This window comes from Oncorhynchus keta, chromosome 24 (assembly GCF_023373465.1).
Source record: "Oncorhynchus keta strain PuntledgeMale-10-30-2019 chromosome 24, Oket_V2, whole genome shotgun sequence".
NCBI classification, from domain to species: Eukaryota; Metazoa; Chordata; class Actinopteri; order Salmoniformes; family Salmonidae; genus Oncorhynchus; species Oncorhynchus keta.
In genome coordinates this window covers 35,264,193-35,274,575 of record NC_068444.1, presented here as the reverse complement: position 1 = coordinate 35,274,575, position 10,383 = coordinate 35,264,193, and positions in this window count along the sequence as shown.

The following is a 10,383-nucleotide window of genomic DNA, read 5'->3' as shown; positions in this document are numbered from 1 at the left end:
ATAACAGACTGGAAGCTTCAAAAGGAGGGTGGTGCTTGGAATCATTGTTCTTCCTCTGTCATCAATGGTTACCTGCAAGGAAACACATGCCGTCATCATTTCTTTGCACAAAAAGGGCTTCACAGGCAAAGATATTGCACCTAAATCAACAATTTATTGGATCATCAAGAACTTCAAGGAGATCGGTTCAATTGTTGTGAAGAAAACTTCAGGGCGCCCAAGAAAGTCCAGCTAGCGCCAGGACCGTCTCCTAAAGTTGATTCAGCTGTGGGATCGGGGCCTTGTGGTCAATCCTCAAGAGGCGGGTGGACAAACAAAAACCCACAAGTTCTGACAAACCCCAAGCATTGATTATGCAAGAATGGGCTACTATCAGTCAGGATGTGGCCCAGAAGTTAATTGACAGCATGTCAGAGCCGATTGCAGAAGTCCTGAAAAAGAAGGGTCAACACTGCAAATATTGACTCTGCATCAACTTCATGTAATTGTCAATAAAAGCCTTTGACACTTATGACATGTTTGTAATTATACTTCAGTACTCCATAGTAACATCTGACAAAACTATCTAAAGACACTGAAGCAGCAGACTTTGTGAAAATTAATATTTGTGTCATTCTCAAAACTTTTGGCCACGACAGTAGACAGGTGTTTGCCTTTCCAAATCATGTCCAATCAATTGAATTTACCACTGGTGGACTCCAATCAAGTTGTAGAAACGTCTCAAGGATGATCAAAGGAAACAGGATGCACCTGAGTTACAATTTCGGGTCTCATAGCAAAGAGTCTGAATACTTATGTAAATAAGGTATTTCTGGTTTTTGCAGACATTTCTAAATACCTGTTTTCACTTTGTCATTATGGGGTATTGTGTGTAGATTGATGAGGGGAAAAAAATATTTAATCCACTATAGAATAAGGCTATAACCTAACAAAATATGGAAAAAGTCAAAGTGTCTAAATATTTTCTAAATGCAGTGTATGTCCAAAAAATACATATGGAAAAATAAGCCAAATCAAAAAATATATATTTTCGATATTCATTTTTATATGTTTAGATATTCATCAATTAATGTAAGGTATGTTTTATTGAAACCAAAATAGTACACAAATTACAGACCTACAAAGCAAATATTATATGAGCAATATTTCATTTGTAACACCTACAGATTAAACATTATGGAGTGCTTAAAAGGAGGCCTGGGTAAGGCCAATATGTCATAAATATACCAACTTTGATAAACTACAGTAGATATATATACTGAACAATAATATAAACACAACATGCAATAATTTCAAATTTCTTGAATCAGTATTCAACCCCTTTGTTATGGCAAGCCTAAATTAGTTCAAGAGAAAAAATGTGCATAATAAATCACATAAATTGCATGGACTCACTTTGTTTGCAATAACAGAGTGATCTTTGAATGACTACCTCATCCATGTACCCCACATACAGGCGTCCTTCCTAACTCAGTTGCCGGAGAAGAAGGAAACTGCTCAGGGATTTCCCCATGGTAATGGTAACTTTGAAACAGTTCAGGAGCTTAATGGCGGTGATAGGAAAAAATTGAGGTTAGATTTTCAACATTGTAGTTACTCCACAATACTAACCTAAATGATAGAGTGAATAGAAGGAAGCTTGTACAGAATAAAAATATTCCAAAACATGCATGCTGTTTGCAATAATGCACTAAAATAAAACTACAAGAATCGTGGCAAAAAAATGACTTTATGTCCTGAAAACAAACTTTATGTCCTGAATACAAAGCATTGACACATCACTGAGTACCACACTTCATATTTTCAAGTATGGTGGTGGCTGCATCATGTTATGAGTATGCTTGTCATTGGCAGCGACTAGGGAGGTTTTTGGGGGGATAATAAGAAATGGAAAAGAGCTAAGCACAGGCAAAATCCTAGAAAACTTGGTTCAGTCTGCTTTCCAACATACACTGGGAGACAAATTCACCTTTCAACGGGACAGTAACCTAAATCACTAAATATACACTGGAGTTGCTTACCAAGACAACATTGACTGTTCCTGAGTGGCCTAGTTACAGCTTTGACTGAAATCTACTTCAGAATCTGTGGCTTGAAAAGACTTGAAAATGGCATTCTGGCAATGATCAACATCTAACTTGACAGAGCTTGAAGAATTTAAAATAATAATAATAATGTGCAAATATTGTACAATACAGGTGTGCAAAGCTCTTAGAGACTTATTTGAATACGTATTGACTCAGGGGTTTGAATACTTATGTAAATTAGATATTTCTGTATTTAATTTTCAATACATTTGCTAAAATTTAGAAAAACATGTTTTCAATCTGTCATTATTGTGTATTGTGTGTAGATGGGTGAATCAAATATATTTAATCCATTTTGAATTCAGGCTGTAACACAACAAAATGTGGAATGGGTCAAGGGGTATGAATACTTTCTGAAGACATATCACACATCCATATAGATGGAATCAAAGTTATCACCAGAGAACAAGGTGCATATCAGATACCAAACATGGATGCAATAGTATTATTCTAACACACATTCCAGTAGTCTGTTCTCTGTATCTAAAAGTATAATATACTTAACAAAAATACAAATGCAACATTTAAAGTGTTGATCCTTTTCTCCTTTGCCAAGATAATCCATCCACCTGACAGGTGTGGCATATTAAGAAGCTGATTAAACAGCATAATCATTACACAGGTGCACCTTGTGCTGGGAACAATAAAATACTAATAATGTGAAAGCCATAGATCAGGTCCTAAACCATGTTGTGGGGAAAAACTCATTCTGATTGGTTTGGCTTGGCATTCAAGTGGGTGGGTTTATGCTCTCAAAAGCCCCTGCCCAGTCATGCACCCCTGCCCAGTCATGTGAAGTCCATAGATTAGGGCCTAATAAATTATTTTAAATTGACTTATTTCCTCATATGAACTGTAACTCAGTAAAATCTTTGAAATTGTTGCATGTTGCATTTATATTTTTGTTCAATGTAAAAATGAACAATTGCAAAGCATGCTGAGTATTATTCCAATGAGCTCTGCCCTGAAATACGGTCAGTAATAATACCCAGTGTGCTATGCAGTTAATTTTGGTATGTTCATTTTCACATATACATTTACAGTACATTCTGGTCATTTAGCAGACACTCTTATCCAGAGTGACTTACAGTCAGTGCATTCAACTAAGGTAGATAAACAACAACATATCACGGTAAAACATTTCGGTAACCGTTACTTTGAGAATATTGTTACTGTTTGGGCCAGATAGTTACTTCTTTTATATTGACATATTGATCTTAATGCTATTTTGTAATTGTATTTTATAATTTGTAGTTTCTTGCCCATCCCTGACTGTAACTTTGAAGTCAGGCAGGTTTTCATTGACCCTGGTTTCGTCTGTCAAAAGCAATGTTGCAAAAAAAGATAATTGCGACATGTGTAATGGAAACAGCCGTGTAGGAGAAATTTTCTAGAGATAGAATACTTTTTTTTATCCGTTCTACGGGGTGGATTTGTCTTTTGTCAAACTTTATTTATTGATGATGATGATGGAAACAGAGTTTACATTTTTTTATTAGGATAGCTGAATAATTTTGAAGGTATGCCTATGTGAAAAATTGATGATGGAAACAGTGTTTTAAAAAATAAATTAGGATAGCCAAATAATTTTGAAGGTATGCCTATGTGAAAAATTGTTCCAAGATGGCGTAGCAGTCAGACTTGTGTCTTTGTCTTGTCCCATCCTGTCCTGTCCCATGTATATATTGTTTTCTTCGTATATATTTTATATATATTTTATTCTAGCTTAATCTCACTTTCCATCTACGGACTGAATATGCTCTCCTTCAACCCACCTCACCCAATGTGGTACGGATCTGCTATTTTATACTTTAGAACCGGAACCCCCTTCAGAGGCTCTAGCCAGCTAACTAGCTACTAGCTAGTAGTCAGTTTTCCACTGCTAGCGGTCCTCACCATTAACTCGGACATCAGCCAGCCTCAACTCGGTAAATTCCTGCCAGTCTACACAGCGCGATATCAACCCAGAGCATATCGGACTGCTTTTTCTTTACCACATCTCCGCAAGCTCTGAACCTTTACACCGGATTATCGCAGCTAGCTAGCTGCTATCCGAGTGGCTACTGTCGGGTTCACCTTGGGGTCATGATAGGGGCTGTACCAAATGTTTTATGTATTATAATAATTGATTATGTTTATGTTGTATTCATAGTAAAACATGCCTACACAGCAGGACAATTACATTTATAGGGCCCAAGACTACAGATTAACAATATATATATATATATTCATCATAAGGTTTAATATTGATCCACAGTATTTTCTAGTCTCTGCCTCATAAACAGTCTGAGAGATGTGTGACTGAGAAAGAACGCTGCAGGGGAGTGAAAAAGATAAGAGACTAGTCAGACATTCCACCATAAATCAACTTAGGGAGTGGACATTCACTGCTGAGCCTTTAGATAACACTGAAACTATTGTTTGTTTAGCTGTGTAGGCATGGGCTTGGTCTCATGAGTAGAAGGTAATGACGTATGCAGTGACATCACTAAGGCTGGACTTCGGGCTTAATAAAATATCTTGGACCTTTTACTATTTTGCAGAACATACTCGGAAACATGCGTGCTATGTTCCTGTTGTCAACTTCTGTCTGCAATTGCATTAATAAAGGTTTTTGATTGATTTAATTAAAGATATTGTCTGAATGCTAATTTCATCAATGAGTCAATGATTGACACAGAACAAGGAACAAACCCCAACACTACTCCTTGATAACGTCTCTGTCCCGAAGCAAGCACCAGTTAGCCCTGCGCAAGCCTTGAGCTAGGCCCATCTCCCGGCTAGTTAAAGAGATCCATCATCGGATTCTTGGGCTACATTACCTCTTTTGCCAATTGGCCTGTACCCTGTACTTCTGACGGAGCCCCGCGGATCCATCACGACTGATCTGCCGACGTTATCGTCCGAGGTGGTCTCAACAGACTCTTCCTGTTACCATGTCGCCGGATGTTAGCTGTCTGAATCGCCGTGTCTCCAGCTCACCAAGCTTAGCAGCGACTACGGAATTGGCTCCCTGACTCATCTAGTGCTACTCATTGGACACTATTATCACCCGGCTACACATGCCTCTTCCTAATGGCAATATCCCCAAAGATTGGAAAGCTGCCGCGGTCATCCCCCTCTTCAAAGGGGTAGACACTCTAGACCCAAACTGTTATAGACCAATATCCATCCTGCCCTGCTTTTCTAAAATCTTTCTAAAAGTTAACAAACAGATCACCGACCATTTCGAATTGCACCGTATCGTCTCCACTATGCAATCTGGTTTCCGAGCTGGTCATGTGTGCACCTCAGCCACGCTCAAGGTCCTAAACGATATAATAATCGCCATCGATAAAAGACAGTACTGTGCAGCTGTCTTCATGACCTGGCCAAGGCTTTCGACTCTGTCAATCACCGCATTCTTAGCGACAGACTCAATAGTCTTGCCTCGCCGCCACAGGGTTCAATTCTTGGGCCGACTCTTTTCTCTGCATATATCAATGATGTCGCTCTTGCTGCTGGTGATTCTCTGATCCACCTCTTCGCAGATGACACCATTCTGTACACATCTGGCCCTGCTTTGGACACTGTGTTAACAAACCTCCAAACAAGCTTCAATATCATACAACACAACTTCCGTGGCCTCCAACTGCTTTTAAACGCTAGTAAAACTAAATGCATGCTCTTCAACCGATTGCTGCCCGCACCCACCCGCCCGACTAGCATCACTACTCTGGACGGTTCTGACTTAGAATATGTGGACAACTACAAACACCTAGGTGTCTGATTAGACTGTAAACTCTCCTTCCAGACTCACATTAATAATTTCCAATCCAAAATTAAATCTAGAATTGGCTTCCTGTTTCGCAACAAAGCCTCCTTCACTCATCTGCTAAATATACCCTCGTAAAATGGACTATTCTACCGATCCTTGACTTCGGCGATGTCATTTACAAAATAGCCTCCAACACTCTACTCAGAAAACTGGATGTAGTCTATCACAGTGCCATCTGTTTTGTCACCAAAACCCCATATACTACCCACCACTGCGACCTGTATGCTCTCGTTGGCTGGTTCTCACGATATATTCGTCGCCAAACCCACTGGCTCCAGGTCATCTACAAGTCTTTGCTAGGTAAAGCCCAGCCTTATCTCAGCTCACTGGTCACCATAGTAACACCCACCCGTAGCATGCACTCCACCAGCAGGTATATCTCACTGGTCATCCCCAAAGTCAACACCTGCTTTGGCCACCTGTCCTTCCAGTTCTCTTGCTGCTAAGGGCTGGAACTATTTTTTTTTAAATCACTGAAGCTGGAGTCTTATATCTCCCTCTCTAACTTCTGTCAGAGCAGCTCACCGATCACTGTACCTGTACACAGTCAATCTGTAAATAGCACACCCAACTACCTCATCCCCATATTGTTACTTTTTTTGTTGCTCTTTTGCACTCCAGTATCTCTACTTGCACATCATCATCTGCCCATCTATCACTCCAGTGTTAATGCTAAATTGTAATTATTGCTCCTCTATGGCCTATTTATTGCCTTACTTTTCTACATTTGCACACACTGTACATAGATTTTTCTATTGTGTTATTGACTGTACGTTTGTTTATGTGTAACTCTGTGTTGTTGTTTTTGTCACACTGCTTTGCTTTATCTTGGCCAGGTCGCAGTTGTAAATGAGAACTTGCTCTCAACTGGCATGCCTGGTTAAATAAAGGTGAAATTAAAAAAAATGTGGGTCAAGTGATATTTTCACGTAACTATAAAGCTCCACTCCACATTTAATTCTAAATGGGTACTGCTTGAAAAATATATTTATTTAACTATAAAATAATGTTTATTTTCAATACAAAGACTCTCAAGAATGCCTAAATTGCTTCAGAATTTAAGTTTCTTCATCCAACTGCTTCAGATCTAGGTCAACGTGAGTACAAGTAGGCACATGAGAATTATTAGAATATGACAAATAAGCTATTAGTCAATTCTTGCTTTCTTTCCATGCTGGCTTTTACAGCCTACCTGAGACGTGAAAGATAGGTGGGCAGGGTTTCACCACTTTATTAATGCACAATTTGACTAATAGGATAATGGAAACACTTCAAATACATCAATGTTACTCAAAATTCTAGGTTTTTGCAAAAAATATATATTTTTAAGGTGTGACAAAGTCAAGCTGTTTTTATAAACACAAGACAGTTCAATGGAATTGTTGCATGTCACATATAATTTCTATGCAAATGTTCTAAACGTCTGAAAAAAATCACTGATCAAGTTCATGGAAACATACAATTGATGTCCGAAGTTTACATACACTTAGGTTGGAGTCATTAAAACTCGTTTTTCAACCACTCCACAAATTTCTTGTTGACAAACTATAGTTTTGGCAAGTCGGTTAGGACATCTACTTTGTGCATGACACAAGTCATTTTTCCAACAATTATTTCACTTATAATTCACTGTATCACAATTCCAGTGGGTTAGAAGTTTACATACACTAAGTTGACTGTGCCTTTAAACAGCTTGGAATATTCCATAAAATGATGTCATGGCTTTAGAAGCTTCTGTTAGGCTAATTGACATCATTTGAGTCAATTTGAGGTGTACCTGTGGATGTATTTCAAGGCCTACCTTCCAACTCAGTGCCTCTTTGCTTGACATCATGGGAAAATCAAAAAAAGAAATCAGCCAAGAACTCAGAAAAAAATTGTAGACCTCCACAAGTCTGGTTTATCCTTGGGAGCAATTTCTAAAAGCCTGAAGGTGCCACGTTCATCTGCACAAACAATAGCATGCAAGTATAAACACCATGGAACCACGCGGCCGTCATACCACTCAGGAAGGAGATGTGTTCTGTCTCCTAGAGATGAACATACTTTGGTGTGAAAAGTGCAAATCAATCCCAGAACAACAGCAAAGGACCTTATGAAGATGCTGGAGGAAACAGTTACAAAAGTATTTATATCCACAAAAAACAAGTCCTATACCGACACCTATATTGCACAGCAAGGAAGAAGCCACTGCTCCTAAACCGCCATAAAGAAGCCAGACTACAGTTTGCAACTGCACATGGGGACAAAGATCATCCTTTTTGGAAAAATGTCCTCTGATCTGATGAAACAAAAATAGAACTGTTTGGCCATAATGACAATCTTTAAGTTTGGAGGAGACTTGCAAGCCGAAGAACACCATCCCAACCATGAAGCACGGGGGTGGCAGCATCATGTTGTGGGGGTGCTTTGCTGCAGGAGGGACTAGTGCACATCACAAAATAGATGGCAGCATGAGAAAGAAAAATTATGTGGATATAATAATCTCAAGACATCAGTCAGGAAGACATCAGTCAGGAAGTTAAAGCTTGGTTACAAATGGGTCTTCCAAATGGACAATGACCCCAAGCATACTTCCAAAGTTGTGACAAAATGGTTTAAGGACAACAAAGCCCTGACCTCAATCCTATAGAAAATGTGTGGGCAGAACGGAAAAAGAGTGTGCAAGCAAGGAGGCCTAGAAACCTGATTCAGTTACACCAGCTCGTTTGACCCAAGTTAAACAATTTCAAGGCAATGCTACCAAATACTAATTGAGTGTATGTACATTTCTGACCCACTGGGAATGTGATGATATAAATCAAATGTTAAATAAATCATTCTCTCTACTATTATTCTGACTTTTCACATTCTTAAAATAAAGTGGTGATCCTAACTGACCTAAAACAGGGAATTTTTACTAGGATTAAATGTTAGGAATTGTGAAAAACTGAGTTTAAATGTATTTGGCTAAGGTGTATGTAAACTTCAGACTTCAACTGTAGATGAGCAATGTCAGAGCGGCATAGGATACAGTAGAATAGAATAGGATGCAGTATATATATATATATATATATGAGATGAGTATTGCAAAATATGTAAACGTTATTAAAGTGTTTAGTGGTGCAGTGTTAGCATTAGTACTCATCCCGGAGTCGCCTCTTTGCTGTTGACGTTGAGACTGGTGTTTTGCGGGTACTATTTAAGGAAGCTGCCAGTTGAGGACTCCGGGAGGCTGGCCTTCTTAGCAGAGTTCCTCTGTCCAGTGTCTGTTTTCTTTTGCCCATCTTAATCATTTATTTTTATTGGCCAGTCTGAGATTTGGCTTTTTCTTTGCAACTCTACCTAGAAGGCCAGCATCCTAGAGTCGCCTCTTCACTGTTGACGTTGAGACTGTTTTTTTGCGGGAACTATTAATGAAGCTGCCAGTTGAAGACTTGTGTGGCATCTGTTTCTCAAACTAGACACTAATGTACTTGTCCTCTTGCTCAGTTGTGCACCGGGGAATCCCACTCCTCTTTCTATTCTGCTTAGAGTCAGTTTGCGTTGTACGAGATCTTCAGTTTCTTGGCAATTTCTCGCATGGAATAGCCTTCATTTCTCAGAACAAGAATAGAAGAAAGTTCTTTGTTTCTGGCCATTTTGAGCCTGTTATCGAACCACCAAATGCTGATGCTCCAGATACTCAACTAGTCTAAAGAAGGCCAGTTGTATTGCTTTTTTAATCAGGACAACAGTTTTCAGCTGTGCTAACATAATTGCAAAAGGGTTTTCTTTCCTTTTAAAATTATAACTTTAGATTAGCTAACACAGCATGCCATTGGGACACAGGAGTGATGGTTGCTGATAATGGGCCTCTGTACACCTATGTAGATATTCCATAAAAAAATATGCTGTTTCCAGCTACAATAGTTATTTACAACATTACCAATGTCTACACTACACATTTCTGATCAATTTGATGTTATTTTAATGGACAAAAATTGTGCTTTTCTTTAAAAAACAAGGACATTTCTAAGTGACCCCAAACTTTTGAACGGTAGTGTATATATTTAGTTCACAAAACACAAAAGTATGCATTAATAAGGCGTCTGTAATAGAATGTACTTGGCAAAAAGTAATGTAGACATTAATAAATGCATTTTTATAGCTTCCAAAATCTTTTTTTACAATGGAGTAGAAGTACCAAAATGGCTGCGTGGTGGCTTTAATACAGCGCCCCTGAAAGTCATCTAGGGTTTATATACATCATTGATTCCACACATGAAGCAAGTGATAACAAGCAATATAATCCTTTTTGTCAGTAGAGGCTGCTGAGGGGAGGACGGCTCATAATAATTACTGGAACGGTGCGAATGGAATGGCATCAAACAAATGGAAACCATCTGTTTGATGTATTTGATACCATTCCACCTATTCCGCTCCAGCCATTACCACGAGCCCGTTCTCCCCAGTTAAGGTGCCACCAGCCTCCTGTGTTTTGGTTATATATTTATTTGT